Source organism: Delphinapterus leucas, chromosome 2 (assembly GCF_059928025.1).
Source record: "Delphinapterus leucas isolate spDelLeu-1000000601 "Yukka" chromosome 2, BTC_Dleu_Yukka2, whole genome shotgun sequence".
Classification (NCBI taxonomy): Eukaryota; Metazoa; Chordata; class Mammalia; order Artiodactyla; family Monodontidae; genus Delphinapterus; species Delphinapterus leucas.
The window spans coordinates 182,044,126-182,065,192 of NC_143130.1; the positions used below are offsets into that span (position 1 = coordinate 182,044,126).

The following is a 21,067-nucleotide window of genomic DNA, read 5'->3' on the forward strand; positions in this document are numbered from 1 at the left end:
TTGGTGTGTGCCTTTCTCCAGAAACAAAGGATTCTCTGCCCCCATCACCATGGTCGTCCTGAATTTTGTGTTAATTATCCCTTTGCTTTTCTTTACAGTTTTATGAACCATATATGTATCCTTACCCAACATATTGTTTCCTTTCACCTGTTTTTGAACTTTAAGTAGAATCATATTGTGTACTCTGTGAATTACTTTCGTTAAACGTTATGTTTCTGAGATCCATCCCTGTTGAAGCATGTACCTATAGCTCAATTCAGAAACTTGAGGACTCCTTCACAGTTCTAGGAAGTATTGAGGACCACAAAGATCCTTTGTGGATCATATTGTGGATCAATATTATATTAGATATTGAAACCAACCAATTTTAAACGTAGATATTGGTATATTTACATATACCATTAAGTATATGGTGTATTGCTTATAGAGGTGTATACCTCTAAAAAATACTACTACTAATAATAGTAAACCTACTACATCTTAAACAGCATTTTTAATGAAAAATAACTGTGTTCCAAAACCCAGAATAAGTTAGTGGCAAGAGTGTTTTTGTTTTACGTTTTCGCAAATATATTTAATGACTAGAGTCTCATGTTTGCTTCTGCATTCAGTTAGTTGCAATATACTGTTTTAGTTGAAGTATATGAAAAAATCCGGCCTCACTGAGCTGTATGTTTAGAAGAGGGAGGAATATTTTAATATTCTTTTAAATAGTTATATTTTTCTTTAATACTCATCAAAACCTAATAGTTTCTTAAAGGTTAGCTGAAGTATAGAGTTTGGAATCAATGAACTTCTCAAACTATGCGATATTAAAACCTATTGGTCTAGCTTGCATTTTTTTTTAACATCTTTATTGGAGTATAATTGCTTTACAATGGTGTGTTCGTTTCTTCTTTATAACAGAGTGAACCAGCTATACATATACATATATCCCCATATCTCCTCCCTCTTGCATCTCCCTCCCACACTCCCTATCCCACCCCTCTAGGTGGTCACAAAGCACCGAGCTGATCTCCCTGTGCTATGCAGCTGCTTCCCACTAGCTATCTGTGTTACATTTGGTAGTATATATAAGTCCATGCCACTCTTTCACTTCATCCCAGCTTACCCTTTCCCCTCCCCGTGTCCTCAAGTCCATTCTCTACGTCTGCATCTTTATTCCTGTCTTGCCCCTAGGTTCTTAAGAACTTTTTTTTTTTAAAGACTCCATATATATGTGTTATTGCACGGTATTTGTTTTTCTCTTTCTGACTTACTTCACTCTGTACGACAGACTCTAGGTCCATCCACCTCACTACAAATAACTCAGTTTTGTTTCCTTTTAGGGCTAAGTAATATTCCATTGTATATATGTGCCACTTCTTTATCCATTCATCTGTCAGTGGACACTTAGGTTGCTTCCATGTCCTGGCTATTGTAAACAGAGCTGCAGTGAACATTGTGGTACATGACTCTTTTTGAATTATGGTTTTCTCAGGTATATGCCCAGTAGTGGGATTGCTGGGTCGTATGGTAGTTCTAATTTTAGCTTTTTAAGGAACCTCCATACTGTTCTCCATAGTGGCTGTATCAATTTACATTTCCACCAACAGTGCAAGAGGCTTCCCTTTTCTCCACACCCTCTCCAGCATTTATTGTTTGTAGATTCTTTGATGATGGCCATTCTGACTGGTGTGAGGTGATACCTTATTGTAGTTTTGATTTGTATTTCTCTAATGATTAATGATGTTGAGCATCCTTTCATGTGTTTGTTGGCAATCTGTATATCTTCTTTGGAGAAATGTCTATTTAGGTCTCGTGTCCACTTTTGGATTGGGTTGTTTGTTTTTTTGATACTGAGCTGCATGAGCTGCTTGTAAATTTTGGAGATTAATCCTTTGTCAGTTGCTTCATTTGCAAATATTTTCTCCCATTCTGAGGGTTGTCTTTTCATCTTGTTTGTGTTTTCCTTTGCTGTGTAAAAGCTTTTAAGTTTCATCAGGTCCCATTTGTTTATTTTTGTTTTTATTTCCATTACTCTAGGAGGTGGGTCAAAAAGGATCTTGCTGTGATGTATGTCATAGAGTGTTCTGCCTATGTTTTCCTCTAAGAGTTTTATAGTGTATGACCTTACATTTAGGTCTTTAATCCATTTTGAGTTTATTTTTGTTTATGTTGTTAGGGAGTGTTCTAATTTCCTTCTTTTACATGTAGCTGTCCAGTTTTTCCCAGCACCACTTATTGAAGAGGCTGTCTTTTCTCCATTGTATATTCTTGCCTCCTTTATCAAAAATAAGGTGACCATATGTGCGTGGGTTTATCTCTGGGCTTTCTGTCCTGTTCCATTGATCTATATTTCTGTTTCTGTGCCAGTACCATACTGTCTTGATTACTGTAGCTTTGTAGTATAGTCTGAAGTCACGGAGCCTGATTCCTCGAGCTCCGTTTTTCTTTCTCAAGATTGCTTTGGCTATTCGGGGTCTTTTGTGTTTCCATACAAATTGTGAAATTTTATGTTCTAGTTCTGTGAAGAATGCCATTGGTAGTTTGATAAGGATTGCATTGAATCTGTAGATTGCTTTGGGTAGTAGAGTCATTTTCACAATGTTGATTCTCCCAATCCAAGAACGTGGTATATCTCTCCATCTGTTGGTATCATCTTTAATTTCTTTCATCAGTGCCTTATAGTTTTCTGCATACAGGTCTTTTGTGTCCTTAGGTAGGTTTATTCCTAGGTATTTTATTCTTTTTGTTGCAGTGGTAAATGTGAGTGTTTCCTTAATTTCTCTTTCAGATTTTTTATCATTAGTTTATAGGAATGCAAGAGATTTCTGTGCATAAATTTTGTATCCTGCTACATTGCCAGATTCACTGATTAGCTCTAGTAGTTTTCTGGTAGAGTATTTAGGATTCTCTATAGTATTATGTCATCAGCAGACAGTGACAGCTTTGCTTCTACTTTTCTGGTTTGGATTCCTTTTATTTCTTCTTCTTCTCTGATTGCTGTGGCTAAAACTTCCAAAACTGTGTTGAATAATAGTGGTGAGAGTGGGCAACCTTGTTTTGTTACTGATCTTAGAGGAAATGGTTTCAGTTTTTCACCATTGAGAACGATGCTGTCTGTGGGTTTGTCATATATGGCCTTTATTATGTTGAGGTAAGCTCTCTCTGTGCCTACTTTCTGGAGGGTTTTTATCATAAATGGGTGTTGAATTTTTTCAGAAGCTTTTTCTGCATCTCTTGAGATGGTCATATGCTCTTTCTCCTTCAGTTTGTTAATATGGTGTATCACATTGATTGACTTTTGTATATTGAAGAATCCTTGCATTCCTGGGATAAACCCCAGTTGATCATGGTGTATGATCCTTTTAATGTGCTGTTGGATTCTGTTTGCTAGTATTTTGTTGAGGATTTTTGCATCTATGTTCATCAGTGATATTGGCCTGTAGTTTTCTTCCTTTGTGACATGTTTGTCTGGTAGCTTGCACTTTAAAGGGATCTTTCACTCATGCATTGGTCATGAGGAAGATACTAGTTCACTGAATTATGTAGATTTCCCAAATGATGGCACATTTCAATATATAATACCAAAAACTCACTTACATTATCATCACCACTTTGAGAACCACTCCTGTGATTCATTCGTTTTTGTTGAAGTATAATAATCTACTCTAAGAATATATTATACGTTGATCCATTTTATTCTTTATGAACATATTGGTTATTACCAACATTTGGGCCATTATAATTAGTGGAGCCATAAATGTTCTCAGTCATCTCCAAGTGCATATACACAGTACTGTTGATCGGGCATATTTGTAGTGGAAGTGCTAGATCCATTGGGAGGATATTTGCATGTTCAATTTCATTAGATAATATCTAACTTTCCCCAGATGGTGATTCTGATTTATACTCCACCAGTTGTGAATGAAACCTCCCTTTGCTCACCATTCTCTCTACATATGGCATTGTCCAACTTTTAAAATCTTTGCTGGTCTGGTAGAAGTGAAATGATATATTACTGTGGTTTTAAACTGCATTTCTCTGATTACTTAAAAGAAACTCAGGGTCTTTTTTCTACAGGCTGCTTGTTTTTTCTTACTAATATCTACGAATTAAAATGAAATATGTTATATATACTAGTTGATGAACTCTTCCTGTTGCTAAAAAAGTTACTAGGATCATTTATTTAAACAATTTAAAAACATGTAAAGGCATACGTTGAAGAAAGTCTTTCTTCCCTGTACCTGTCCAGCTCATTCCCCCAGTGTATTTTTTGATATTCCTCCTTCTTACTGTAATTTCTGCTATTATGCTCCTTTATTTTGCTCCACTTTTCAGCATATTCTAGAAGTCTTCACAAATCAGTATAGAGGAAGCATACTCATTCTATAGAGTAGGAAAAGCAGTTTTCTACTTTGTGGCTGTACCAGTTTTACCTAATCTGTAGTAGATAGAGTATTTGATATTTTTCTAATCTTTTGCTATTAGAAAAAACAAAACACTGGTGCATGGAGTAACTTTGTAGAGTTGTCATTTTGTATGTGAGATTTCTATACAGTTAATTTCCAAAACTGATTGTTGGGTCAATATGTAAATGCTTTTGAAATTTTGGTAAATATTGCCAAATTGCTTTTCCTTGGATTCTGCACTCTTACCTGCAGTATACCTAAGTGACTATTTTTCCTAAAACCTCGCCTCACGGAATATGCTTATAAATTTATAGGTTTTGATAGTGTGATCAGTGAAAAGTGGTATCAGTTTATTTGAATTTACATTTTCTTGGACTGTTTGAGCATCTTTATATATGCTTAAAGGTCTTTCCCCCCTCTTTTTTTGTACTAACTGCTCATATTCTTTGTCCATTTTTCTGTTTTTTATTGGGTTGTTGAACTTTGGGACTTCTTTACATACTCTAGGTACTAATCTTTTGACAGTTAAGTAGGTTGCAAATTCTTTTTCTCTTTGTGGTGCTAGTAATTCTTAATTTTAAACATTCTTATTTCATGTCTGTATATTTAGAATTGTTATTTGTGGGTAGTTTGGAGTATAGCTGTAATTTTAACTTTATTCACATATGGATAACCAGTTGTGGTAGAAATTACCATTGAATCCACTTGGGTTTGAAGTTGTGGTGGTGGCAGATTCTTGACTAGTGATTTAATTTTTTTAATAGTAGCAGGATTACTTAGATTCTTAAAGAAAATTATGTCAGTTTTGGTAGATTAGATTTTTTCTAGGACTCTGTCCATTTTGTCTAAATTTGTAATATTTATTGGTACAGAGTTGTTAAAAGTGCCCTCTTCCTATTTTTAATGTCTGAAGAATGTGTAATTATGTCTCCTTTTTTCATTTCTGATAATGCATATTTCTGTTCCCAACTCCCCTCCTCCTTTTCTATTAATTCATCTTGCCTGTAGTTTATCATCGATCTTAGTCTTTTTAGTGAATCCTGTTTTAGCTTTGTGATTATCTCTATCATGTCTTTGTTTTTATTTTTTAATTCTTTTTTTATTTATTTGTTTATATTTTATACTCAGCTGCGTCGGGTCTTTGTTGCTGTGTGCGGGCTGTCTCTAGTTGCGGTGAGATGGGACTACTCTTCGTTGTGGTGTGCAGGCTTCTCGTTGCGGTGGCTTCTCTTGTTGCGGAGCACAGGCTCTAGGCTCGCAGGCTTCAGTAGTTGTGGTACGTGGGCTCAGTAGTTTGGCTTGCAGACTCAGTAGTTGTGGCACATGGGCTTAGTTGCTCTGCAGCATGTGGGATCTTCCCAGACCAAGGCTTGAACCTGTGTCCCCTGCGTTGGCAGGTAGATTCTTAAGCACTGAGCTACCAGGGAAGTCTTATCATATATTTCTTTTTGTGTTTATTTTTTGTTTTTTCATTTATTAAACTATTTTTGAGATAGCTATAGATTTGTATGCATGTGTATGCTTTAGATATGCTTATTTTAAAGAGCATCAGTTGGAATTTTAATGCAATTTTCAAACATGTTTAGCTGGGATATAGCCTATTTACATTTGCTACAGTTGCTCTTATTTTTGCTTTCTATTTGTCCTGGCTGTTTTATATTTCTTTTTTCTCCTTTTTCGTTATTTTTTAAAAATAGCTATTTAATATCTTATATCATTTCATTTTCCCCGTATATTATTTCAGAAGTTTTATACTTTTTTCTCTTTTTATAGTTATCCTAGAAATATCATGCATCCTTGACTTTTCAAAATCTAAAAATAACCAGTAGGGCTTCCCTGGTGGCGCAGGGGTTGGGGGTCCGCCTGCTGATGCAGGGGACACGGGTTCGTGCGCCGGTCCGGGAGGATCCCACGTGCCGCAGAGCGGCTGGGCCCGTGGGCCATGGCCGCTGGGCCTGCGCGTCCGGGGCCTGTGCTCCGCAACAGTAGAGGCCGCGGTGGTGAGAGGCCCGTGTACCGCAAAAAAAAAATTTTTTTAAATAATAAAAATAACCAATATCTTTACCTTCCTCTTACATAATACAAGAACCTTAGTAGTTTAATTTTATTCAGCCCCTCATGACTTAACATGTTATTATTATGTAGTTTAATTTTTTTTTAATATTCTTACAAGACAGAAGGAGACCTGTTTAGAATTGTTATTGTGTTTTGCCGTCAGTCCTTTTTTATATTTCCCACATTTTTGCTACTTTCTCTATTATTCATTGATTGTTTTATCTTTTAGACCATCCACCTAGGGCCATTTTCCTTCTGCTTAAAGTCTATCCTTTAGAATAGATGAACTCTCTTAGTTTGTGTTTACCTGAAAGTGTCTTTGTTTCACCATCCCTTAAGGGAGATGTTTTTGCTGAATATGGCAGTTTAGGTTGGCAGTTATTTTCTTGTAGCAATTTGAAGATCTCATTCCTCTGTCTTTTGGTTTCCATTATTGCTATTGAAAAGTCACCTGTCAGTCTTTCAGTTCCTTGTCTCTGGCTGCTTTAATATTTTTCCCTTTGTCTTTAGCTTTCTGCTGTTTCACTGTATCTATATTTATCTTGCTTGGGTTTATTTGGCTTTTTTAAGTCTGTAAATTGGAGGTGTTTTGAAATGTGTTTATTGACTTATTCATAATTCCTAAACTGTGAATTTCCATTTTTATGTTCTGTTGATCTGTTTGTCTTAATGTATAAATAAATCTTTTATAACCTTCATAGTAAATATTTTCTCCTGGTCTTTTGCTTTTCTTTTCCTTTGTTTCCCACAGTTTCCCCAACAGACTGCATTGCCAAACTCGTGGATTTTTGATAATCTGATAAGTGAAAAGTGAACCTTGACAATAAAACTCTGGAACTGGTCTTTTGAGAGGAGTAGGACTGCAACTACTCTTTCAGTTTTTTCATCGTAATTGGTCTATTCAGATGTTTCTTCCACTTAGACCAATGTTAGTAAATTATATTTTTATAACTTTCAAATTTATTGGTATAGTGTGTGATAATTTATTCTTTTAGAAATTTTTCCCTGTATTTGTGGTTAGCCTCCTTTTGTTGACATTTAATTTTTTCTCTTTATTGATTATATTTGCTAAAGGTTACTTATTCCAAAAGAACCAGTTTGGGGACTTCCCTAGCGGTCCAGTGGTTAGGGCTTCACCTTCCAATGCAGGGGGTGTGGGTTCAACCCCTGGTGGGGGAGCTAAGATCCCACATGCCTCATGGCTGGCGGGGGTGGGGGGGGACAAAAACCATAAAACAGAAGCAATATTGTAACAAATTCAGTAAAGAGTTTTTTAAAGAAATGGTCCACATTAAAAAAAATCTTTTTTTTAAAAAAAAGAACTAGCTTTTGGTTTTTATTGTTTAACTCAATTGGCCTTTTGTTTTTAAATTTGGCCTCTCTTTTCATTTATGAATTTTCTAAGAAGTGTCTGGGGCATACTTTCTGTTTTCTCTTAAGAATTGAGTAACACTTAATTGGATAACTAAATCCCTTGGTAATATTCTGTGTTAAAGACTCTGCCCTCCTTGGTACGGTGAAATAGACCCTGTTTAGAACCTTTGGGTACACCTGCTTCCTCATTAACTATTCAAGACCCCAACTCCTGAGGCCTGTTTTGACCAGTTGAAGCACCTGCTTCACCCTGTGGTTATCCTCCACTTCTCTATGAGCCACCTTTAGTAAATAGGCCTATTCTCTGCCCAGGGCATTTGTGATGGGATATATCTAGGGGTGGTGGTGATTAAAAAAAAATCATTGTTATGGTATGGATTAGATGTCACTTTCCCTTTTGTTATATGTGATAATCAAAATAATCTAAAGCAGGTCTTAAAATGTAATTGACCCTGAGAGAAATTTAGTCTTAGGATTTTCTTGGAAGAAGGACAAAACTACTTAACAGTATCTTTGTAGTGTATAAATACAGTAATGAGTTTAATGCAGCCATTCATTGCAGGCTGATAGTTTAATGCTGAAGCACAAATTAGTAAACGTGGTTTGATGAGCCAGAGCAAAGGCCGGTTCCTTTATACAGATGTCTGAAAATGGCACCATATCAACTTCGAAGTGATTCTAATAAAAAGTGCATAATCTTGAATATGGAAAGTATGTTCTCCAAAGAATCTGTTGACTTTTTACACAGCATAGCAAGAAAGAAAACAAAATATGATATGAGATTATAAGCATCTGTCTGATATATAGAAATCTTTTTTATAGTAGAAATGGATTTTGAAAATGTTCAAACAGTCTTCAAAAATTGAATATTAAGTCTAAAAGTAAGCCACAGTTAAATGAAACAATCATAGTACAAAGGGATTTTTAGCAATGGGAATAATTTTTTTTTTACTTTTGAATTTTCTTTATATTTTTATATAGCAGGTTCTTATTAGTTATCCATTTTATACATATTAGTGTATACATGTCAATCCCAATCTCCCAATTCATCACACCACTACCACCCGCAGCCAATTTTCCCCCTAGCAATGGAAATAATTTTTTAAAGTTTTTAAGAAGAAGGCAGTTGCTCTCCCATTGCATATGTTAAATATGCAAAGTGATTTTGCTATTTTCAATAGTAATTAATCTACGTGATTCTTTATGAATTTAAGTAATTTCCTTTGTGAGTTAAGGTCTTCCTGTATGTTTTCTATTTGTACAATACCATAGCGGCAATGATTCTCTAGGAGCTCCTGATTAGTTTTCCGCTAGCAAGTGCAGATACGGTCCAGGAAATGCATATGGATGTCTTAGATTACTTGGTTAAAACATAAGCCAAAAGGAAAGACGTCCTTAGATCAGGCCAAACACCACACACACACACACGCACACACGCACACACGCACACACGCACACACACGCTCCAACTTTATTTTTCATGAGTTTTGTTAGGGCTGTGTGGCTTAGTGGGAGGGACAAGCACCCCATCCCAACCCTGGGTGCTGGTATCAGCATCTCCTGGGCATATATGGAGTATCCAAAACCATATTCAGTAGACCTTTTATTTTTGTAAATTACAGAGCAAAGCCCCATGAAACTATAATCAGCGAGTTTACTAGACAATAATGGGAAAGCTTTATAGCAGCGGTGAGTTAGAATAACTTGGGGTCACTGTGGTGAAAAGACATGGATTTCGGTTTAGGTCTAGGATTTGCAATCCAGAATGGTTACTGAATAACCTGCAGGCAAGACCTTCGAGGGAATTGAAGCTTGGAGCGATCGTTGTAAAATAACAATAAAACTGTCCACCTAAGAGTATTGGGAGACGTCAGAAACAGGGAACTGAGGACACTCTGCTTGTCCAGCCCTCGGACCAGACTGCGGCTCCCCGACCCGGCGCACGGCCAGGTAGCCTGGCTGTGCCCGTGTGCGCGGCTCGCGGTTCGCCACCCGCCCTCGTTGACTTTTAAAGGCACAACCCGCGCCGCCCCCGCCACACTGGCTTTCGCTGGCAGGAGGGGGCCGGAGGGGCCAGCTGGGCAGAGGGACAGCCCCCTCCGCCACACGCCATGAGGTGAGGAGGAGGGGCCGGCCCTAACCCCCACCCAGCCAGGGGCTCCTGGAGACACCTGCGTCTGGGGCCTCCCACCTGGCCGGTGAGCTGCCTGCCAGACAACTGGGTGACGAGGAGACTGGGAGAAGGGACGGACTAGGTGTCCCACCTTCAGGGGGTTTTGGGGAGTGAAGCTTTGGTGGGGCCGCCGAGGTAGGTGGTGAACAAACGGTTGTATGTACTTAAGGGTTTACGGAGCGCCTTTGCCTCCTGACTCATGGGATTCTGCGAGCGTGGAGTGGAGAAACCCTTGCCGAACTGCCAGAGAGATGGCATCACTCTTTACAACTCTTCTGTGTGTGTAGACTTACAGTATTTTAGGAAATCTTTTGAATTGTAAAGCAGTGATTCCAAATGGACTTTTGCACTTCAAATAATAGCAAGGGTATCTTGGTTTTTATTCTTTCTGTGGGTGATTATCTTGACATTAGAAAACATTTAAACTTTTGTACATGGCAGACTTTTTTTAATTTAAGAAATTTTTAAAGTTTAAAAATTTTTAAGAACTTAAAAATTGTTATAAAAATCATACATTTCTCATTCTGTAGTATTTTCTATTTTTTAATAGAGAAGCTTTATCTTATGGGTCTCTTACTGTTTTGGCTTATGGGAAATGCTATTTCCATTCATTTACTTTGTGTTCATTTTAAAAACTAACTTGCTACTACTTAGGGCCATGGAAGATCTTTTTTTCCAAAATGAAAATAGCTTTAGTTCCCCAGATTATATTTATGCTTACGTAAAATTTCAGATAATACGTAAAGCTGTAAAAAGAATGAAACAGGAATTACCTGTACTTGACCTACCCAAAGATAACTTGGTAGAGCGTTGAGTACTGTGGTGCTAGGAGCTCTGCTGGGTACTGAAGGTCTTTGTGAGCAAGACAAAGAGTATCTGCCTCTGTGGACCTTACATTCTGCTGGGGAAGATGGACACACACACACACCCAAAAGTAAATTGACAAAATAGCTGTATGTTGTAATGAGTGATTTAAAGAAAACACCTACTTTAGGTGGGGTGATCAGAGGAGGTTTATCTGAGGGAATAACTTGAGATTTCACTCAAAGAAGAGAGGGAGCTAAGCCGAGGGCAAAACAGGAGAGCGAGCGTTTCAGTCAGAAATAACAGCAAGTGCAAAGGCCTGAAAAGAGCAAAGAGCTTGAATGGAAAGACCAGGGTAGCTGGACCGTAGTAGTAAGCCAGAGGAGGGAGGATCAGGTGAGGTGGAGGAAGCAAGCAGGGGTCAGATTTCACAGGGCCATGGCAGGGAGTGTGTGTTGTATTCTGGGGGCAACGAGAAGCCGCTAAGGGTTTAAGTAGAGAAGTGAAGTGATTTGGAATATGGATTGATTCATTCAATACATGAAATGTTTATTGAAACCTTACTGTGTACCAGGCACTGTTCTGGGCACTGGGGTACAGCATGGAAAAGGATAAATTCCTGTATTCATGAAGCTAATAATCTAGTGGTGGGCGCATAATCAAATAAACAAGAAAAACATCAGATAAGCATTATACAGATGATGACCATTGTTTAAATCATAGTATATGTTCTTAAGACTTTGTGTATATATATACATACTTCTCCTTTGTTATCAGCTTTTCTTTCCCCTAAACAACTTATGGTAGGATTTTTTCTGTGTTACATTAAATGAACAGCTTTCTTTTATTTGGAAGCATCAATTTGTTTTGTAGATTAAGTATGGCCAAAATAATACTACAGAAATGAAAAAAATACTGTGCAGCAACAAAAACTTATCTAAGTCATCTGTTTGGAAAGAAGTATATAGTAACTTCCTTTGGACAGTCTGACATGTGGCTCTCCTGCCTCATCCCATGTTCCAGCAGCCCCTCATGATAACTTTGACCTGTTAATGTGGTTAGTTAAATTTATGGATTTCCTATTTATTGAACCAATTCATACATTCCTAAAATGTACCTTAATTGACTTCTGTTATTATATTAGTGTCCTGATGGATTCCCTTTGCCAATACATATATTTTAGGATTTTAGTATCAATATTCGTGAGATCTATAGTTTCCTTTCTTAGTATTTTCTTTGTCAGATTTTGGTGTTAGCATTTGACTGCTTTATAAAAAAAATCGGGAAGCTCTTTTTCTGAGTTTTGGAACAGATTAAATTGCATAAGTATTATTCTTTCATTTAATTATCAAATACATATTTACTGAACATTCACTGCGTGCCAGGCATTGGGCTGATGCTGGGTAATCACAAGTAGACAAAACAGACATGATTCCTGTCCTCATAAGGCTTGGTTTATTAGGTAAATAGACATTAGTGAAATAATTATGATTATGTAATTATAAACCATGATAAATACTCTGAAAGAAATCGTTGAAGATCTACTTGGACTGTTCTTTTCATGTATTTGAGTCAATGGTTATTGCGTTAATACACACTAAAAATTAATTCTTTTAAAATTAATATTTGTTGAAGATTTGATATGTAATTAGTTCTGTGATAAATACATAAGTAAATAAAATGAGGTCTTCATAATTATAAAAGTTAAAATAAAAATAATGGTGATAGTAGCTACCATGGTAGGTGGTATATTGCACATTTTTTGATTGAAGAAATTAAGACTTACATTAAGTAGACACTTCAGTTATGTCTGTGACACCTCCAGTTGTACACTCCTCTGGAAATTCCACTAAGATCATAGTAACAGAGTAAAGATATAAATCCACAAAGATCAAGAGAGTGAGAAAGGAGAAGATAAATGAAATCAGTATTTGGGAAACTACAAAAGAAGGTGGTCAATTACTAAATGATTTAGTGGATTAGAGAATGCTGAAGGCTGAAGAGAGGTAAGCCAACAAGAGAAGCAAGCCGATTCCCTCCACAGAATCTGGAAAAGGCTCAGGATTTAGAGGTACCAAGTACTTCTCAGGGCAGGAATATGGGTGGAATAGAAATAGAAGTATCTGTAAACTGTGGTATCTTTTAAAAAGAAAAGAGAAAATACAACTTACGTAAAAGAAGAGATTCTTTTTTTAAAAAAGGGAGAGAAATTATTCAGGAAGCAAGAAAGGATTAGATAATAAAGCTGAAGAACTCTCCTAAAAAATAGAATAGCCACAACAATTAGACAAAAAGAGTGAGAAAGTATTTAGAAAATAAAGGTCCAGTCAAGAAAGTTTTTCATCTAATCCAGTGGCAGGAAGAAAAATCTATAACGAAATCAGTACTATAGATATGTGGGAGAATCTGGAACATGATACAGTGGGTAGCCAGTGATACCAACAGCCAGTGTCATTGAGATGGGATATGTCATGAAAGGTTTCAGAGAGGTACTGATACCTGAAATCTAAGTAAGTATTCAAATGATAAGCCAAAAAAGGGCACTAGTGTATACATTTTCAGGGCAATAGAAATAGCAAATGCAGAGGTGGAAACACGATACACATGAGGAACTGCAAGCAGTTCATTATTTGAGAAATTCAGTATACTTTACAAAAAATAGCATGTATAGTTTTATAATAGTACACCTTTTTTCAAAAAGGATTTGAGGTAGAACTGTGTGAATATATTTAAGATTCTTTAGAAAAAGTAGCAATATTGATTATATCGTTCATTATGTCAAGAGGGGAGAATTAAATTGGGATTCAGGAGACCAGGATTCTAGTGCAGACCTACCACTAACTTGTTGAGACCTTAGTGTGATAATGTTGTTGACTGCCTTCCCAGTAATCACCTCCCTTTTTCTTCCCTTCCCCCAAACCACAATTTTGTCTAGCTTTTGGGGTGATCCCATGCTTCAGGAGCAGCTTGGGCGGGTGAGAGTGGGGGGCTGTGTGACTCTTAGTTACTCTAAGCTCATTATGGTAATTCCACTCTCTTTGGTTAGTGATTGTTTTAGGAATAAACGTGTGACTCAGTTCTGGCCAATGAGTTGAGAATGGGGTGCCTGCAGAGAGAATTCTGGGAAAGCTTTCTCACCGAGGACAAAGGAAAAGATGCCCTCTCCCTGCCTTCATCTTATTCTAGCTCTGAAGATGTGTTTGAGCCCAGTGTACGGATGCAACAGAGCAGTTTTCAGGCTTAAGGGTTCCCTCCTCTGCTCCTGAAGCTGAGGATTGTTTTTAAAAATATGGTGCCTTTGTTGCTACTCCTTTTCTAAGTTGCAAGTGTAATCTGGTTTGGGAGGGTCTTTACTTCCAGCTCTGCTTTCCTCTTTGAGACCACTGTCACCAGGAGATACAGCCCTTGCTTTCCAAAGGTCACACACTCACTCTAGGAGTATTTTGTGAGCGCATTCTAAGATCTCCAGGCCACCGGGACACTTTCATCATAGAGACTTTTTCTCGTTTGTCTTGATAAAATGCAGGGTATAGCATAGTACTAGGCACATAATAGTCATCACTAATAGTTTTGTTTAATGAAGGGTGAATCAAATATTACTTATGTAGGGGTGGGGAGAGGTTTTATTTGTGTTCTATTTGATTTTATTATTTCCAGCCAGTAGAACATGGGTGTGGTTCTATAATCTGTGCATTTTGAAAGGGTTTTTTCAATGAGGCAAAATTGATTCCTGTTTATCTCTGCGAAGAAAATTTTCTTTAGAAATTAAAGAATTGGGGGAAAACCACTTCAATCTATGTGTGTTACTACTTATACAGCAAATTTAGCCTTTAGCTCTGGAGACTTGACAAAGAAGGGAAACATTACAAAATTGTACCTAATGCAAACTAGATGCTCAGTAAACATTTATTTATATAGTAGATATGCCTGAAATAGAACTATTCACTTTATGATTTAATTTTTTCTTTTTTCATTTTAGCATTTATGACATTAGCAGAGAACAGGACTATGTCAAGAAGTCCGGGGGTATACTTGGTGCAAATGAATTAAGACCACCCTCCCAGCTACATTCCCGAGACAAGGTTCATATCAGAGAAGAGTGGGTACTAAACTAAATGCTATAAGCTATTACTAATGAATCCAAAGCTGCACAGTACAGTTTTTTAGATTTTAATTTAGATCATGTAAAATGAAAGGACTTTTTTAAAAATTCTAACTTCCAGTAGCTACAGATTTCTTATAATTATTAGTCCAAAATTGATAGGTGATTAAGTTTGCAAATTGCATCAGAAAAGGTGTGTGTGTTCAAGAGAAATTGTCACACTCCTCTATTTGTATTTCTTTGAAATTATGATTTATTTTACTTGATTTTAAATTGAGATATTTTAAATAGTAGAAGTAATACATGCTTATGTAAGAAAAATCTAAATTGTAGTGATATATATAAGGCAAAAGTATAAGTTCTCCTTTTTGTCCACTCCCCAATCACCATTGGTGTATATACTGTTAACGGTTGGATTTCCCATCTTTTCTACATCTTTTTCTGTATACTTCCAAACACATAATTTTTTATGGTTTTTTTTTTTTACCAAAATGTCAGGTAATACATATTATTCACTCAGTAGTATACAATAGATATCTTTGTACGTCAGTATATACAGATTTACTTTGTTTTTATTTAGTAAGTGCAAGGTGTTTCCCTATTGATGGCAATTTAGGTTGTCTCCAGTGTTTTTGCTGTTATAGGTGTTGGTGCATGGAACACCCTTGGACATATAACCCCTGCACTTATGCTAATATTTCTGAGGAACAGATTCCCAGAAATGGAATGGTTATTTGGTATGCCCATTTAAGTTTTTGTTACTTTCTGCCAAATTGTGTTCTAAAAAAGCTGTATATATCTTAAACTGGCAGTCCTTTGATATCTTAAAGGTAAGGGTAGTACATTTTAGGATTAGGTGATTAAAGAATGGGCTGTTCCTTCAACAACTGTCAAATGACCTACTTAGAGGAGATACAGTATATAGGCATGGAGAGTATTAAAAGGTGTAGGTTGCCTTCTACTAATAAGGGCCTTTAATGGCACATATTGTTGGGTTCTTAGTGTTTCTGTCTCTGATAAGTGCTATTGCTTAATTCACAAACAGGAGTTGTGGTCATGTAAGTCTGGGGGAGATGTAGAAGTGGCTAGATTCTGTTAGATTACTGTGACACCTAAGTTGTTGACGTTTGTTCATCTCATTATTTGCTTTCAGACCAGATGCTTATAGAATGGAAAATAGATACCTGTGGTATAGCATCAGAAGCTGGTTTATAATTTTTTTATCTCTCTTATTAGAAGTTATAAAGAGAGAAAAAAGTGTCCCGAAATCAGACACTCAGTATCCCTGTCATGGATTTTGAGATGGGGGAGATTGATGCAGGGCGCTTTGAGCAGAATCCAACTTGTTGTGTCAAGCTTGACCTAACTTTTTTTTTTTTTTTTTTTTTTTTGCAGTACGCAGGCCTCTCACTGTTGTGGCCTCTCCCATTGCGGAGCACAGGCTCCGGACGCACAGGCTCAGCGGCCATGGCTCACGGGCCCAGCCGCTCCGCGGCATGTGGGATCTTCCCGGACCGGGACACGAACCCGTGTCCCCTGCGTCGGCAGGCGGACTCTCAACCACTGTGCCACCAGGGAAACCCAAGCTTGACCTGACTTTTAAGATCCAATCCACAAATGGCAGAGAAACGTGCCCAAAGCCAGGTGCTACAGGAAAGAATATTAACTCAGTTTTCAGAGCCATTTTGATTCAACTTCAGTTTTTTCCATGTGCTCTTTGTTGATCACTTAAACCGTAAGGGACACTCTTTATGCTTTACAGACAGGTACTTTTCAAGTTACCTTCTTAGATGTTGCTTTAGATTTCTTTGTGGAATAGCCCCCTCTTCTTTCTCTTAATATTCTGATCATCTTGAATGTTAAACTAGAGCATGTGCATTGCTCAGCAAAAAATGAAACTATCCATTTATTTAATGCTCCTCGTTTTGTACGCTTGTTTTAGGCGGTTAAATGAAAGCGCATTGTGTGGGAAGAGACAACGTCAAATGATTTATCAGTAAAATTCTCATTATGTCCTTAATTATAGAGCAGGAAACTTGTGCTTTCTTGAGAGTATAATTGAGGTCATTTATTATGAAGTCATGAAAGCTTCAGGGTTTACTGTGGTTTTCCATTAACTTCTCTTTTGATATGCTTTTCCTTCTGCCAACTGTAAAATTATTACTTTTCTAACATATGGCTATTTGGAGAGTGCTGACATAAAAAGGAAGCATTTTTAACCATAAATAAATGGTTTTAGAAGTTACAGTATAAAAGTACAAAATAAGTCATTTCTTACTTGTTCCTCCTTGTTTATTTTAAATCATTACCATTAGTCCTAGCTTTATTGGGAGCAGTACTCCCCACATTGTATTAGATGGGGTCTTTTAAATTGCATTATTTCTCACAGTTTTCAGTTTATTATTGTGCGTTGACGCTCAAAATTGGGGATATATGTAGTATTCAGTACTTGTGAAACTTATAATCTATTAACATCTTGCAGAATTTAGGGAAGTTGATAATCATAGATTGGTCATTTCCAAAGCTATGACAACTTTTATTTCTTTCACTTGTAAGCAACATCTTTCACAAATATTGAGCCTCATGGTATAATTAGATTCTTTAAATATTATATTGCCTTTTAAAAAATTTAAATACTAGGTTTCCAAAATTATAATTTTTAAAGGAATCCTGATTTGCATTTGAGCTAGCTGTACAGATTATTTGTAAAAGGAGTTTGCAAGTGCATAGGCTTCCCAGTTTGTTTTGAGGAAGTAGCTAAAGAAAGCCATAATTTTTAAATTGTTATCACTGGTGTTTTGCTGTTTGAATCTCTTTAGAATATCCATATTTTTCACAGCACTGGTATACCGATATTGAAAGAGAGAAGGTGAAACTGAGGAAAAATCAAAGTCAGATACAATCGATATAGATCAGATGTGCCAACTTCAGAATATTCTTAAGTGTTTCATCCTCTTTTCTTTCTTTCCTTGCTATTTATAATCTTTTATTTTTGATACGATGAAGTATTATTATCAAAATCATTTTTAAATTACCTTGGGAATTGAAGCATTAGGACAGTTTAGTCCAAATGAATTTTACTGAAATGTTTGTTTTGATTTCTGTAATAGTCTAGGGTTTTTTAATCTGTTGTTCATAAATTAATTTTAATTAAAAAGCTTATGTTTTCTTTAACTTTTGAACTCTAGTGTAATTGGCAGAGTCCTGGCATAAGTAGGAAGCCAGATTAATGTACTTATTTATACTGTAAGGCCCAAACTTCCAGTCTTACATAAATTATTCTCTCTATTATTTACAAATAATCAGTGTGTATCCGCCCCCCCAACCTTGTTAAAGAGAATAGAGAGGATGTAAATAGAAAGGAGTAAACAAATCAAATAGTTCAATGTTATGAGAACTCATTAGGCTCAGTTCTTGCTAAGTGAGGACTGGTAAAATCAAAAGACACAAGGGCTCAATCAAGAGAATTACTGGATTGAGTCAGTAGTTCTCAATTAGGAAGCATGCCTCTCATGGGAGGGGTATACCAGCATCTTTGGGATAACACATGGGTATGGTTTGAAGAAAGCACTTTCAAGAAAAGTAATAAAGTTTTATTTTTGTAAAATGATGATTTTATAATACAGCCCATAAGAAGTAAATTTTAATAGACATGTACAGGCTGGTGAGGAAGCCCCAAAGAAACATGATTTCTAATGTGTTTGCTGAGTGTGCAGTAGTAGGCTCCTTCCAAGGAACCTAACAGACTTCCTTGGGGATTTGGTGAGAAGACAGGAAGGGTAAGTTTATCAAAATGTGGCTTAGGTTTAAAAAAATTTAAGAATGAGAAGCATTGGTCTAAGCAGTTGCTGACCACCAACTTGACACTACAGTTGCATCTGCTTTTACCCAGTGTGGCTACAGCGCCCAGCTTGAAACCAAAAGGGATTTATTCTTGCATTAAAAGTCATTCACCCTCAGTTATAATCCATTTAGGTTATTTTCACATGTGAGATCTTTTAAGATAGTCCAGATATGGTAGCCAAAACACATTGTAAATGTCTTAATCATACAGGAAGGAAATAGATGATTATTTCCTATTATCATAGATGATATATTTCCTGTATCAGTATTCAGTGATATTTAGTGTGCCACTTTTCCCCATCCTTTGGTTATCTTAAACAGTTGCATTATTTTTGTTTGTGTTTTGCAGTTTTTGAGACAGTGTCCTTGAGTTCAGACTCTCTCTTCCAGAGGGCAGTTTCAATTCTCCATACTTCTTACTTGGACTCTGCATCTGAGCATGGTTTTCAGTACAGTCAAGTGACTGGTGAAAAATGACATTTTCTTAAATGAGGTGAGGTGCTTGGTACACACTGTGTCTGTTTTATTTTAGTTTTAAAGAAAGAGACCCATTATTTTTGATATATAAGCCTAGTTCTTTTTAGCTATCCCATTTCAGCTGAAATAAAAGATCCTTGGAAATAGTCACTTGAAAGGTAATTATAATATATTCTAGGGAATAGAAAAATAATAAATGTCATTAGTCTTTTAGCAGGAGGAATTCAGATGATGCATTTTTAAAAGTTAATTTTCAAGGCAAAATAACATGTTTATAACATTTGATTATTCTCTCCTTATACGGTACAAAACTCTTTACCAAGAAAAAAAAGCAAGTAACTGTACTCACGAAGAACTTCAAGAAACTTACGGGTTTCTTCTGTTTGAAACTGAAAATCAGGTAAGGGAATTCGATCGTAGAAAAGTAATTTTGTGATGTTAATGTACAAAATTAATTATATCATTAAAGTTAAATATTGGTATTTTAGGTCTATAAAGTTTGTAAGATTACCAGTTCATCAGTCTTTTTTGTTAGTTTGGTGGCAATGTAAATGACAGTGAAAGCTTGTCATGAAAGAGATTGGATTTCTACAACTTTCCATAGGTTTTCTTTAGTTTTATCTTGAATACATTTGTAAGCTCGTGGTGAGATTTTGATTAATACAGATCCCTTAAGTATTAATAATGACTTTTAATGGAGTGAATGGATATTTTCTATTCTCGATCATTGTTTAGATAGATATTTTCTATTTCTTGTGGAGGTTTTTCAAGTTTAAATTACATGATTTTGGGGACAAGATGAACACGTTCAGCATTCTAGTTACTTGGAATTGTTTCATGCCTTATTTTGAAAATTGAACATCCATATTGTTGGTTGTACCTAAATTGTGGAGAAGGAGACTACTGTGTGCAGGTATGTCTCCAGAGATGTGTGTGGCTTCTAGATACAGTTCAGCAATGCTAGAGATCTATAATCCAACTTAAAGTAATTCCAAGGTAGTATTTCGGTTGAGGTCATGATTTTTAAAGAACAGGGATAGATTTGCTAAAGAATAATTAACATTACCATATAACTTATGGATTATATAGTAATACTAGAGAGTTTGTTTAACTTCCAAATAAGATATGTTATGGATTCATACTAAAAAAAAAAAAAAAAAAAAAGCATTTGCGGAGAAGACATTTTCAAATTTAGTGATTCCCAAGCTGTAATTGAAAAAGAAATCTTCAAGAGAGGACTTATCTGTGAGCTTGTTTAATTTGGTTTTGCTGGTGACATTTTTGTTAACAGAAATAATAAAATTTCACGAAAAAGTTTGAGCTGTTAATATTAACTAAAACACAATTGCCTTACGTAAGCTTGCTTTGTGCCATGAATGCATAGAACGTACAGATTCTGTATTGAAAGTCTGTATATAGATTATAGAGTTATTTCATGGACCCTCCCAAGAACGATATGATAAGCAAAGTACGATCTTTTGTTTAAGGCAGAGTTGGTATGTCAGCGTGGACTCTGTGTTGGCAGCAGTGCTATCAGCACTCTGGGTGACCCAGGGAAAGGTACGTCTGTAAGGAAAAGGAATCTCTTTTACAAGGTGAAGTGGGGTTTAGTTAGTTACATAAGATACCTATGTTAAATGCTAGTTTCATTGATGATAAATAGTGATCTTTGGAAGCAGACCTTTAAACATATAAATGAGCTTTGAGTCTAAGACTTAAGGTTTTCTAATAGGAGTTATCTTTTTTAAAAGGATGGTTGGACTAGAAAAGGTACTGAAGGTATCTTTCAGTGCCAAGAGTTCAGTGCAGTCATCTGGGGCTAGTGAGGATTTCTTCTGAATTATC

At 36.3% G+C, this 21,067-nt stretch overlaps 1 pseudogene; it reads left to right on the top strand.

Moving 5' to 3' along the window:
• LOC149750386 (protein TASOR 2 pseudogene) overlaps positions 1 to 19,238 on the top strand; it is a 29,308-nt pseudogene extending 10,070 nt beyond the window's left edge.
• The last annotated feature ends 1,829 nt before the right edge of the window (positions 19,239 to 21,067 follow it).